This window comes from Corvus moneduloides, chromosome 2 (assembly GCF_009650955.1).
Source record: "Corvus moneduloides isolate bCorMon1 chromosome 2, bCorMon1.pri, whole genome shotgun sequence".
In the NCBI taxonomy this organism is placed as follows: domain Eukaryota; kingdom Metazoa; phylum Chordata; class Aves; order Passeriformes; family Corvidae; genus Corvus; species Corvus moneduloides.
The window spans coordinates 57117027-57131497 of record NC_045477.1 but is presented as its reverse complement, the minus strand read 5'-3'; the positions used below and the strand labels follow the sequence as shown (position 1 = coordinate 57131497).

At 45.0% G+C, this 14471-nt stretch overlaps 2 long non-coding RNA genes across 3 annotated transcripts in view; one reads left to right on the top strand and one right to left on the bottom strand.

The window, feature by feature from the left end:
• LOC116439798 overlaps nt 1-14471 on the top strand; it is a 62202-nt gene that overhangs the window by 31720 nt on the left and 16011 nt on the right. The window lies entirely within an intron of this gene.
• On the bottom strand, nt 2949-12679 carry LOC116439797. Its single transcript, XR_004238280.1, has 5 exons — nt 12136-12679; nt 11217-11280; nt 8443-9177; nt 4306-7028; nt 2949-3930 (listed from the first exon to the last, which is right to left on the bottom strand). It is a non-coding gene; the product is annotated as an uncharacterized LOC116439797 (long non-coding RNA).

Sequence of the window (14471 nt, the reverse complement as noted above, 5' to 3'; positions counted from 1 at the left end):
CAGCCTGCTAGCATTACGAAGGCTATTCAGTTTATGTTTTGCTTTGTTCAATTTAATCTAATCGCTCTTAGCCACAAAAGTCCTTTAACCACACTAAACAATTCCTCTTCCTCACTGGAGTTTACACCCATCAAATACTTGTAGATAGTTATCGTGCTTCCTTTAGTCATTGTTTAGCCAAGAAATACAAGTCTAATCCAACTTCTGCTGGTGTAACGCTGAACATGGGAGGAATAAAGCCTGCCTAATGGAGAACATAAGGCAGGCTACTTCAGCATAAAGCTTTTTAAGAACTTCCCTCTGGCAGATAATTCACTGCTGGCCTCAAAAGAGGCATTACTAGCCAGGAGGAGGGCAAGTCAAGAGGAGCTAAAAGATGATCTGATTTAGGGCTTTGTCAGTCAGGTTTTAGTGGTTGGGATGATACAGGACAGATTCAAGTATTCCTCAAAGCTGAGTCCTCTCCAGTCTAGACCAGTGTTGGGAGTGGGTTAACCATCTGCTAACCATGGTGATACATTGCCTGGAAGAGTGCAAGCTGGACTGTGTCCATAATTGAATGGACACAGTCTGAATGAATGTGAGACACTGTCCATGCTCATGCTCTGACCGTTTTCAGTTTACCAGTACCCACACAGCCTCTGCCTGGTTTAAGCCCTGGCTGAGCAGAGGGCCCGTAGAAGACCTGTAGTGGACACAACATTCAGTCCCTGCTCTTGGGCACACTTGTCCCTGCAGGATCTGGGGACTGGTGTTTGGAGCACTGGTCTGGAGGACGTAGTCTGCCCTCTGTCACTGAATTCATGAACCCATAGGACATCATATAATTTTTGTTTCTTGCCCATGTTCTCACCTCACCTTCTGTCTCTTTTTTTTTTTTTTTTGGTGTTATTTTTCAACCCCTGCATTGCTCCTAATGCATTTAAAATAATCACTCTATGAATATTCAGGATTTATTTTTGCAATAGTAGGAATAGCACAAAACTTCAGAAACAGGAGACACGATTAACTGGTTCCAGGACTGTCTGGAGCAATGTAGAAGAATTTATTTCACCAGGCTGCAGCAAACCTTTGGCCATGTGCATCAATGTTCTGGCATTTCTTGCTAGGAAAAATTAAGTCTAACTGGAATTGTCATATTTGAACTTCCCCACCCACTGAGGTACATGGTCATTGGCACACTCAAAGTAAATACCTGCTCCCTTCCTACACAACATACCTTTCTTCCTTTGCCAGGATACAGCTGGGACCAGCTTGGTCCTGCTTTGCACAATGCACTTTCTGGATGAGTGCAGCAGTCAGCCCTGCACCATTCCTGGGCCATCTGTTCTGCTGGCAGCAACCAAGACCTACAGCACTAATGCCATTTCCAGCAGCAACAGAGTTCTCCTGTGGTCTTCTGGACAGCACCACGAAAAGCAACGCTTCCAGCAGCAAACTAGAGAGTGGGAATATGCCAAATAGCTTCCTTGCAGCCTTTCTCGGCCACAGCTGAGCAGGCCTTATGGACAGAATGTCACATTCCAAGATGCACAGAGTGCTGTTTTAGTGCTGGAGGGCTTTGTAAGGCAGCCAGGTTTGGTTTATCATCCTAGTACCCACTAGGAGCAAAGCCTGGAGTGAACTATGCTCATAGCTGTGCCTGAAGGTTATTTCAAAGGAAACCAACTTGCTCTTTCCAAAGACAACCCCAGCTGAACTGTTAGTAGTGCAAAGTGAATGACCAGAGGAACCCTGACCAAGGGTGGTACTGAAGACACACCTTTCCCCAAACCAGGACATGTTTCCCTTGAGAGGCACCTGAAAACAAGAAAGTATTCACACTCTGAGATCTGTGACATGCTACTGTGCTTCTCGGCCCCTTTTCAGATAGCACTTCAATATTCAAGCTAAGCATGGTGAGCTTCTCCAAGTAAAGAGAAGTTCACTGTGCCCAGGGCAGCTGTTCATGTAGGTTCCAATCTTTATTTCTCCTGGAGAGGTCAGTCTTCCACATCTGCACCTCGTGGTGAGTCTTCAGACAGCTTGGGTTCTTGCACAGAGACCCTAACCCCAACCAAGCTCATCAAGGAAGGATCCCCTGATCACAAAGAAGTCCTCTCTCATATGCCTCCTGTACAGCCGGGGGGAAAACACTTGGACAGGAATGAAGTGAAACGACCAATTCTCCTCTATACCCTCCTCCTCTCCAGCTACTGGCTTAGGCCACTGATATCAGTTAGGCTTGGAAAGACACAGATGTGGCTCTATATTTGTCCTGAGTGGTCTTTTTGTCTCCTGTGAGCCTGGCCTTTTCTATCCACCACATTCCTTCCCTGGCTGGCTTGGGCAGTTCAGCCCCAAAAAGCCATCACTTGTGTTTGGCTTGCTTTATCCGCCATAAATTCAAGCTGTTTATTACACGACTTCATATTTGTCTCAAATGGCTCCATATTTGTCTGGATATTCTTTTCCCTTCATGCTCCTTAATAGTTTCCCCAAACGTTTTCCTGACTTGTATTTTTTTTGGGCATGGCTATGTTAGGAATAGGAAGAAAAAGGAATAGTTTGTTCTGACTACAGATGTACTGGCTTATCGAGAACTAATTTTGGTAGGAGTCTGCCAACACAAGGTGTCTGAGCCAGCACTTTTCATGGTGTCTGCTGATTTTTCTCCAGAGAGTCATTTTTCTAGGCAGCGTGCTGGAAGTGCTTCCCCTACCCAGAGGAGACACACAGGTTTGCAGTATAAAGGGGAGACAGAAGGTGCCTACACTGCACCAGTCCTCTTCCTGCAGAGCCAGGGAAGAGTCACTTTTTTTCTTGCTTTTATTCAGACAAATGTTCCTGGAAACTTTGCAGGCATTTGTCTTGGTCATAACCACATTGTACACACTGGAGAGCTCCTAATAATGTAAATCCATTAGGCTTAAACGATAAAAGCAGAAAATAACATTGTAAGACAGAAATGAAAAAGAGGCTGGCTATTATGGGTTAGATCTATATTTAGCACTTTGGACTCAAAAGCACTGTAGAATCATGGAAATTAAAAACAGACCAGAGCATCCACTCCATACAAATGCAAGAGGTATTGGCAAAGGCAGAACAAACTGTTCTTGTTTTCTCCAGAATCCCTCAAACATAGAGGTAACCAGGGGTGGGGGCAAAGGGAATGGTAAGCAGTAAGTCCAAACTGAAGAGAGATCTCGGGAGGCAAAGAGAGATCAAAGATATCCACTCAGTTGTGAGTGCAGGGAGGGACACCTAGGACACAGCAGCCCCACTTACTGCTCTGTCTCCTAGGCATATGGTGAGCAAACAATACGTTATTAATAACTCACAATAACCAGTCTGTTATCATCTATTTGTATCAAACAATGCTGAGGAAGGAACTGTACAAATTAAAAGCACAATATTCTTTAATTACAATAATAATAATAATGTGAGGACACTCTGCCTCCCTTACATAATATAACAGCCAAGGTAATACAAGAAACTCAGTCTGGTCAGTTCATTGCATGTCATAACCTCTAGATACCTCTACATAAAAGATAATGTATCAAAAATCTGTCTCCTTTTGCAGCGTGGTAAGACCTACAGGGTCCCAGGCATGCACTGGGGACAGACCTGGGGGCTCTGCCAAGCCCACCTCTGAAGCACCAGGAGTCATCTCTGTGTGGTGTAGGTGGGGTTTCAGGGACACCCTGTCATTTTTTCCCACAAAGACAAGCTTTCCCTCTGTACATTTTCAGCAACTGGTGAGCTGGAGAAATTTGATTCTGCCAGGGACTGGGAGGTTTTCCCACTGCATGAGTCCTGGATGCATCTCCAGAAGGTTTACCTCTCCACTCTCCTCAAAGGGCAACAACTGGAGGCTCTTGCACAGGATGCTGTTCCCACCTTGCTACAGGTGTCTTAGCTCTCCACTGACCAGAAGCAATGCAGAGACATCTGTGTAGAGAAATGATGTCCAGGAAAATCAGAGCAGACAAAACTGTTTTAAACAAACATTTTTAAAGAGTTTGAAATCACCGAAGAGACATGAATGACTTGGACAAAATGCAGAAAAGAGTGCAAGGCTGAGATAAAGCCCTGAGCTGTATTTTTGCTATTATCTCTAAGTAGGATAAATTCCTCCAATTAATTAGTAGCCTTCTATTTCTCTGTCTGACTTCAGTGATGCTCCTTTTGCCTAAGACAAGCAAAGTCCTCTTCCTCCTCACTCTCCTTCTAGAAAAGTTTATCCCAATAACTACCATCACAGTGCAATGCAGTTATGCCTACATAAAGGAAAACATCTGAACTTCTACAAGAAATCTTACTTACCAGAAGTTCTTAAAGCCTGCACAAATGGAGAAATAAAGAAAAAAAAATCTTGTGGGTGGCAATGCTGGGTATCCACATTCCTGTGCCTAAACTCAAGGGTGATCATTTGGTTTAGCTGTGCATTGTACTTTGCAAAGTTCTTCCACTGTTTCCCACTGGTTAATTAGAAAATTTTAAGTCTCAAGCGATTTGGGCTGCTCTGTATTTAAGTCCAAAAATGACAAGTAAGTAAACATGCTTCTGGGATGACCTATTACTATTTAAAACAGGGGTGGGGATGGAAAGTGAAGTTTATATACCCTTGGGATGCAGGCAAACACTGAGGGCAATAACAATGGCATCTGCAGATGGTTTGGGGTCATGGGCTGTAAACTGCTTGTCTGTACAGAGATAGTTCCTAGGGGCAAGGCTTCATGTGCAACTCAGGGTGGATTTCTTGGCAGAGAGCATGTGAAAAGGGTGTTTGTGGCCACATTTGGCTTGCCCTGTATTAATACATATGTATATACATAAAATTACAGTTTGTTGAAGGAAAAAAAAACCCAAGCAAGTCTTGTTCCCATAGGCTGATGCACCTGTGACACTGTGCCTGACCGCACAACAGAGCCTGCAGTGATCACCCTTCCCTGAATGGCTTGTACGTTCTTCCTCCTACAGGTGCATCTCCTAAGAAGGCGGGTGTTTAGGTGTTTAGACTGTTCCCACTGGTTTTCTCATGTAAAGTACCATTTCTTCCAACATCTCCTTCATTCTTTCCCAAGCATTCACCACATTCTCCTTACTACTGCCTGACATCCCTCCAGTAGTCACAGCCTGACAGAGATTCTCCTGAGGTAACTTCTGCTGAAGCAGAGACTCAATAAATTTTAAAGGTTTGGGGTGACCTCTCCCAGTGTGGTGTCTGACAGTAGAGAGTTCATGGGACAGACACCACAGCAACAGGACGAGATGAAGATTTTTCTTACTCTCTCACCTTTTCACCCCTCATCCTCCAGCTTTTCTTCTTCCCTGTCAGCTCTATTAACATCAGGGCCAGACTAGAGAATTGATCCAGATTAAAAAACAGGACGAGGGGGAAGGGTTTTGGCAGATGTTCTTTAAGCCAGATCAGCTCCTCAGTTCAATTCAGTGTTGTGCAAAGTGTGCCAGGGAGCTGGGGGACTGCAGTGCCACACATGGGGACAGGGACAAGGACAGGTACTACGTGTCAAGAACACCTTGGGTCAGCATGGACACTGGAGACTTTATCTCATGAAGTGGCATTATGAATTTAGGCACCAGGAAGGAGAGGTGACAGCGATTGCTTAGATGTGCCTTTGGCGCCCATAAATTAGATTTAAACAATGTGGTTTGAAACAGGTAATTTAAAGCAACCTCGAAGAAAAACTAAAAGTATTGGAAGAGATTTGAGAAATACCAGCTGTATTACAGGTATGCTGAGGTAGCAGGCTGCAGTTGCTTTTCTCCAGCCTTGTTCCTTTAGGAGCAAAAGTCTTCCAACAGGACTTCTAGGAAAATAACCTGTAGAAAGGTCTGTGTTGGTTTTGGCTAGGATAGTTAATTTTCTTCATAGTAGCTGCTGTGGGGCTGTGTTTTGAATTTGTGACCAAAACAGTGTTGATAACTCAGGGATGTGTTTGTTACAGCTGAGCAGTGCTGACACTGAGGCAGGACCTTTTCTGCCTCCCACCCCAGCAGAGAGTGGGCTGGGGGTGCACAGGAAGTTGTGAGAGGGCACAGCGGAGACAGCTGACCCCAGCTGACCAAAGGAGTATCCTAGACCATATGGCATCATGCTCAGCTTATATAGCTGGGGGAAGGAGAGAGGGAGGGACATTTGGACTGACGGTGTTTGTCTTCCCAAGTCACCATCACACATGATAGAGCCCTGCTTTCCTGGGGATGGCTGAACACCTGCCTGAAGTGGAGGGAAGTGGTGAATGCATTCCATGTCCTGCTTCACTTGTGTGTGCAGCTTTTGCTTTACCTGTTAAGCTGTCTTTATCTCAACACACAAGCTCTCTCACTTTTACTCTTCTGATTCTCTTCCCTATCCCAGTGGGGAGCAAGTGAATGACTCACTGTGTGGGGCTTAGTTTCTGACTAGAGTTGAACCACAATGAGATCCTAGCAAGTACCAAGCGAGAAAAGGTAAAGATAAGGAAGTTTTGCTTTGAACTATCAACTACCCTTGATGCCACTGTTTCAGCTTTTTCCTCCACCTGGAGCATAGTTTAAGCTGTGTCGCCAGCTGGCCTGCTTGTGTACCAATAATAACGCACAACACCAGTGCTATGGCTCCAACACAAATGATTTTTCACATCCATTCATCACACTGAAGAACATCTCAAGCCATGAGGTTTCTGGTTTTCATTATGCAGGCCATATTTTTCTCATATTGTGCAACCAAGAAGGTAAAATTCAAAATCTGTAGGCGAGAAAATGTCACATTTTCATGGAAAAGGAAGGAGGATGATGTATGTATTTTATACAGTTCATTAACACCAGAGATCCAAAGAAACTGTTGAGCATAAAAATATTCAATGTCTGTGAATAAACAATAGTAATGATTTAGAAATTCTCCCATTGTAGTCCTCCTGTCCCACTACTGCCCAAGGCACCATTCACGCTTGCTTGGGAGAGATCCCAGCTGGGGCAGCTTTTCTGGGAGCTTGATGAACAGCTTTCTGCACAAAGTTGAATCACAGCTTTTCGTATTAAACCTGAAAGCAAAGGATAAAATCTCATCCAGTTTTCAAGACAGCTGTTTGATAACAGAATGGGTTCTGCCCTGATGCAAACAGAGCTCAGCAGCTCCACCGAAAGCACTGACCAACAGCACTGTCCCTCATTAAGTCTTGCTAATTATATTAGCTGCCTCTCAGCTGTTGCATGGGCGGTAGCCAGGAAAGGGATAGTGACAGAAGCGATTCCCGAGGAGGACTCTCTAAATGCACTAACACATGTAATCCTGCCTTGCCAAGGGGGACAGACCAAGTGGCCTTTGGGGTCCTTTTCTCACATTTTGTAGCCCTCGCCAGGCTCCCTGAGCCACCTAATGGAGATTGCAGCAGAAGTTGCTGCCAATTCCAGATGGCAAAAGCCACCTTGCTGGCTGTCACCAGCTGACAGCAGGAGCCTGCCTGTGCTGAGCTGGAGACACCTGCCCTGGGAGCACTTGGTACACATATCCCGAGGGGTACCCAGAGCATCCTTCTCCTTAGTGCCATTGTAAGCCACAGCTGTCTTTGCACCTGACCTGCTCAGGGTTTGCTGGCAAGGCTGAGCCTGGGCAGGAATGCAGAGCGATGATGGTGTGGTTTTTCTGAAGCCGGCAGGCTGGTGCAGGATGCACTAAACAGCAGCAGAGGCCGGCTGACCACTGCTTCCTCTGGGCCAGCAGAAACCCTGACCCTCCAGGGAACCCACGTGTGCCAGCTCAGTCACCCTAGCAGGCAAGCAGCCAGAGCCCTGGTGTGATTCCTTCTACTAGTGCTTGGCACCAGGCTGCAGTGTCCCTGTATCTCCCCACCCCTGCAGCAAATGAAGCAGCTAATGGCAGGAGAGAGAAAAAAAGCCCCACATCAAAGGCATCCTGATAACATAGGAGCTGAGACCTTCTCCCAGCATGTGGTACCAAGTTCCTGCCATGACTGAGCCAGAGAAGGCTCTTCCACATCCCAGGAAGGACCCCCTAATAGGGAGGTGAGACATGAGTTGACATGGCTGAGAAGAACTAGGGTCTGGGCTCAGGCTTAGCAGCAGAGACATCTGCCTGAGCAGCAATGGGTATCCAGACCTGTTCTCTGTCTGCTCGGAAGAGGCAGAAAAATGCCCCCAAGAGAGTATGGCCTCTGGAGTTTCAGCTCAACATTATGGCAGGGAGAAATTTATTGGTGCACAAAGGGGGACTAACTACTACACTAATTGAAAATGACTTTAGGGGAATATAGGTCAGCAGAGCATAATCTGTCCTGCAGTTTGGCCAGGATACTACGTTGGTACCTTGGCCACAAACACTGCCAGGAAAGGTTGACAGATTATGCTTAGTTAAAATAGAGGATTGTGTTGCATCCTGAAAACACAGGAGCACCACTAGCAGCCAGAGTTAATAGTCAGAGCCAGATGCTCACCCACCTCCGGCTCCTTCTCCCCAGAAAACAGGATGCCTTTCTTGTCTGCTACTCACTGTTCCCGGCACCAGCTGATGAGGCGTCTCCTTCTTCCCCGGCTGGTACAAAATAGGCGTCCATCTTCCAGGAAAGGCACAAATCTTCTTTGACAAGCAGTGATGTTAACAGGGATTAGGGAATGCAAGAGCCACTGCCAGACTTGAACAAAGGATGCAGCCCAGGCTGCCTGGCCCTGGAAGCTTTTTAATCAAGTTTAAAGGTTACACTGAGGACAGGGCTGTACTTTCAACCCACCATGAAACCACCCATTCACCCATTCAGAGCAGGGATTTCTGAGCAACTGGCAGCCTGTGATATGGGGGGGCTCACACCAGCATCTATCCTAATCTCAGGAAGGGGGTGCAGTTTTGGAAAGGAGCATTGTGGCTGACCAGGCAGCTACTGAAGGCATCACTCCTGCTGGCTTGTACTGCTTCTCAAGATTAGATGGGATCATGGCACGAGATATTCTCCTATCAGAGCTCCCTTGGTGTGTGGATGACAAGCAAGCCTTGCCTTTAAACCCCACAAAATCGTCTTTGTCAGACGATTTTGACATTCTCTCACAAGCAGTGAGCTTGGTAGCTTGCAAATAACATCCATCCCTACCTCCTCATCTCCACTCATGTCCTCTTGTAGCAAGTCCCCACTGTGTACCCAAGGCAAGGTCTGGACTTGCACAGGCAGTAAACAAAATCGCCTTCAAATAATAAAATCTGGTGTCAGTGGAATTTGTGGTTTCCAGTGTTTTACCAAGATTATTTCCTTGATGCATTCAAAATAATTTCTTTCTTATATATGACCTCTTTTACTTTTAAAAGACCCTCAGGAACATTTGCCCGCAATTTGTTTGTGGGATGAGAACTGATGGATTGAACTCTTTAGCAACAGCTGCTGTCTGAGTACCATGATCACACTTGGAGCTTGGACATATATTTGTGACATTTGATACCAAAGTTTCAATGTCTTGAAGTTATGTGTGCCTTAACATAGCCACAAGACCATATTCAAAGATTTGGAAAAAGCAAACTCTTTAGCTTTTGCAAGGAGCAGAATAATCACTCTGACTGACACCTAATGCAGATAAACTCTTTAAAACAGCCAATTCAGGTAACATTTCAGCTGTGGCAAAGTGGGTCTTGGCACAGGGCGTAAAATTCTTATGGTGAGATGAGGGAACATTCAGGCTGAGCTTTCTTCACCACAGCTGGGCTGCTGCTGGCACCACAGCCGAACTGGGTGCAGTGCAAAGTATGTGTACACCAAGGGGTGTGTATGTGTGTGCACACATTGCTGCATGTGTGGCAGCAATCCTCTGTGTGCTTTAAAATGCCACCCCATCCATGTGATATGCTGAAAGATGGAAACAGTTAACACATGAAGGTACATGCTGACTCTTGTCTGCATTTGAAGCTGGTTACACCCAGCCTTTGGTTTCATGCGGTTTTCTTCCTCATCCTTAGAAGCGCCTCTATAGTCAAACAGGAAGGAGAAAGGGAAAGAAAGCAGACAAAACCAGGGATGATTCAAGGTACCCACCAAACGCAGCCATCTCTGGTTACTAGGTGTCTGTTATCCTGTATCAGTCATATGTGCACAACCATTAAGTACATGTGTAAATAATCACAGCTGCTGAGCCCCTTATGGGTTTTAGGAAGAAAAATTGCCTTTGTGAAATTGCCACAGGATGTGCCTTATTCTCTGGTCTGTATTCATTATTCTCTTGTATAAAAATTTCATTTACATACTCGGAAACAATGCCGTGAGATCTAGGCCAGCAACCGCACACCCTAACTAACCAGGAAGAAAAGCCAAAGCAAATATTCCTGGGCTTTGCAGCACACAGTACACACTGGATAATTACCCACCCAAAATATTCAGAGGATAGCAAATACAGCATTAAAAAGAAATAATGTCAGGATTGGTCCATGAGCCATTCAGTGGCCAAATGCTGAAGTAACAAATTATGATTTTGAATCAGTTGCTCGCAGGGGTCTGTTCAGTGCCATGGGGGCTGTGGGTCCTCCCCCCCTGCTGGTGCCTGCCGCAGGGTCGGGGGATGCCAGAGCAGAATGCCCTTCCCGCCAGCTCTGAATAACCACCCTGCCCATTTCAGCACAGCCTGCAATGCAGAGAGCTCTCAAAAGCCAGTGCTGAGGACAGCAGCTGCCCTGAGAACCCCAAGCTGTCACCCTGCAAAGCAGCGCCTGGGCTTGTGCCAGCCACGTAGTGCTGGACCCGCTCCCATATGTGTGTGGACTGACTTCCTTCAATGCAGTACATTTGGCCCCTCCTCAGCACGCTGAAATAAATAAGGTCACTTGCACAAACACAACCTGTTCGTCTTCCTCGCTGCCACCAGCTCTCACTCTCTTCAAATATGATTGCTATGTCCCCACTCACGTACCCTGCTCCAACACCCCTGTTCTGGCCTTCCTCCTGGCTAAGCAATGCCGTCTTTGCGTTGCAATCAAAATAAATCCCAAGAAGTGGTCCTGCAGCTGGTAAGAAATGAAATGTTATGATGACTTAAAGGCTTAGGAGAGGGCAAGGGTCGAGTGGATTACCCTCCTCATATAGCTCACAGGTTTTCTATTAGGAAAATCCCCCTCCGGTTGTAAAGAAGGCAAGTTATAGAGATCACAAACACAGTTTCTTCTCAAGACAGCACCTCCCACCTTCTCCCTCTATCCCTATCTCCCACTGACCTCCACCAGTTAAAACCTCTGTGTGGCTTACTTCAAAGTAGGTTGCAATTTCTGATTCCAGGGCTCTTCCATGGACTCTGGGTGCTGGGTATGGTCTGAATAAATAAATCATATAAGCACACACAATTATTTCTGGATTACTTTTGAGAAAAGAGAGGTGCAAAGGCATTTCCCCAAGATATACACTAGGGTGAACAGAAAAGACAGGATCCAGACTCTGTCTTCCAAGGTTCAGTGCTTTAAACTAACTTATTGGTCTACTAATGGATTAACTGTTCATTAAAAAAACCCCACAACAACAACAAACAAAAATGCAAACAAACAAAACCCAGCAAACAAACCCAAACAAACAAACCAAAAATCCCAACACCCAAACCATAGATCATATTACTCCAGTGAATCTCAGCACTGATATCTCAGCATCCCAATATAAAATTTGCACTGCCTTTCCTTCGATTTTTAAATCATATTTCCTCCAATTTCATGGCACAATTTCCCTAAATTCTACCATGAAATCCTAGGTAGCTGTGCCAAAGCCACTGCCATTGAGAGGAGAATAAAAACTGACACAACAGCAAGAGATAATTTTTTTCCTGAGGTCAGCATGAATCTAATATTGTACATCAGTCAGGGGCTACTAACTGGCCAGATCTGCGCTTAGAATATTTACATTGATATAACTGAAGGAACCTTTCAGCTCAGCTTACTCTTATAACAGACCTGGCATGTGCGGCTTTTGTTTGCCTACAAACTTTCTGGTGAGACATATGTTGGGAAGAGGCTTTGTTCATTGTGGTTTGCTTTTATAGCTCTCTGCTGGTATCTGTTTTGCTAGTATACAGAGGAAAACTTCCTTGAAATCTGACATGGCCTCATTTCTCAGTTTTCCTCTTCCAGCAGAAATTTTGAACTCACTCAGTTCATGGTTATTCCTGATTTTCCCAGCTTACCTTGTTATTGCTCAGGGCTGCAGCTTGGCCCTAGTGCCCAAGAGAAATTCATGCCTTGAAACAGGAGTGTGGACTAGGATTCATCTACCTCCAGCAAGAATGATCTCTGGAGGAAAAAAGCAGGTTTAAGCTATAAGACTTCGACAAGAACCACCTTGCTGAGGCAGTTTTACTGCAGGTGAAACACCTCTGAAACGGGTGGAATTGCACATGTTCAAAATTGGAATAATGCAGCTGGGTACCCACCTCCCAGTTACCCAGCTGAGGGCTGTCCATGTGCACACACCTTTGAATATCCACACAGGGAATGACAGATCACAGTACTGCAACTTGCAGTAATAGGAGAAAACAACACATCAAAGGTGGCCTCTTAATCTGTTTTGATCTCTGCTCCGCTATCTCAGTTCACGAGGCAGTACTTCATGTGCATGGCTGGAGGGGACCGTCCAGCATTTGTGCTTTTATTGTCTAGGAGACTTAGTATCCAGCCTGAGTGTAGTCCAACACACATTTTACCATCTGCTCTATTTCCTATGTGCCTATGAGATCATTTTTCTACACGTGAAATTATAACATGAAGATTCACATATGCTTACACAGCTTATTTCTATTATTATTTGTTAAACACTGAGAATTTCCTTGGCACAATACAGGGCCCAGCATGAAGACATATCAAGCCCTGAAGCCATGCTTCATGTGAAGTACACCCAAAATGGCTATTCTGGCTGAAAGAGCAGTGTTAGGAATTTCAAACCACTTCCCTTCCTTGGAGTTCTGAGCAGATTCATGACATTTCTGGCAATGCAGCTTAAAGAACCATTCACAGAAATTTGTGCTGCAGTCATCACAAAAGCTTTCTTTTTTTCCACTCATGCAAAACCTGATTTTCAGTGCAAAATATACATATCAGCAAGCTGAAGATAGTCCATAAAGATTTTGGAATGCAATTTTAGATCAAAATTATAATAATAAAATGTCACTGTTCCTTTTTTAGTTGATAGTTATAATAATGTTGGTTATTCATGAAGAAGCTCACATCTTAGCAAAACTTGTAGCACACATTTTCCCATTTCTAATTTATTGTGCTACTCTCCTCAGCCTACATCTCTCATATTCCTTGCAGGACATTTAATGAGAGATGAAACAACATGGCTGAAATGGAGTTCCCCATTCGCTTTCCTCTCTCTCCCTTTTTTCATTTCCATCCTCTCTCGTTCTGCTTCCTCATCTCTCCTGAAGACAAGGGCAGAGGGTGACTGGATGCTGTCCAGATTCACAGGATGCCGTGTGGCCATCCATGCCCTCTCTCTGTCTCACTCCACGTGCAAAGGAGGATTTGTCTCGCCTCCCCTGATGTGTCTAAAATACAGATGTCTGTATCTAGGCTACGTGCCTGAACCTCTCTCAGTACCAAGAGGAAGAGACAGGCATGTATAAAGTGTAATTTACCTCATCCTAGGTAGGGTAATGCCCAAAATAGTTCAGTTGAATCATGGCTTCAAAGTGCCATGCTCTGCTGACCACAAAGAGAGCCTAGATGACTAAATGTTTAGTGTTAGCTGAGACAAAGCCTGTCCTCAAGCATCTTTCCTTTATGTCATTATTCTGTCTATTCCCCTGTTGCTCCCAGCACGTTATCCTCCTGAATGACCTTTCATCTGGCTTTCCTTCTCGTGAGTGGCAGTGCCCAAAGAAATGGTAACTTTCCTCCAGCTGCTGCTCTGAAGCAATTTCCCAGCCTGGGCTTTCTTCTCAGATATCTCACTGATGTGGCATTTCATGAAGTGCTTTGCAAAGATCATTTGCAAAAGCTCCTAGCTTGTATTTCACATCTCTTCTCAGAACTCACCTCTACCAGGATGCACACACTAGAGATTGCCTATTGCTAGCAGCAAAGTAGGTGGTCTGTTGGGAATAATTACCATTCTTCCTCTTGTGCATTAACCCCTCCAAAAAAGCTTCTAAGAGTGAAACCTTCTATTATCCTATCACCAATATGCTAGGGCTGGCAGAGCCATGGACTCGAGCCCCTCAAGTCTACAGGGTGGGTTTATACAAGGTTTTACAATAGCTTTCTGACACTGTGTGAATGGCAGCATAAATTACAATGCAGAAATAGATTAACAAGATAAAGTGGGTTTACTTCTTTAAATAGCCCTTACAGGCACCAGAGTTCCTCTACAGATTTAAAGGAGTCTTTTCTTCTTACTCCTCCACCTTCCTCATTTTAAGCAGGTAGCTGTGAATGGAGTACACATTGTGAAATGCCATTGCCTCTGCATCAGGTTACAGCACTAGAGAAAAGATGAAAATCCAAGTGAAAATCACTCCTCTTT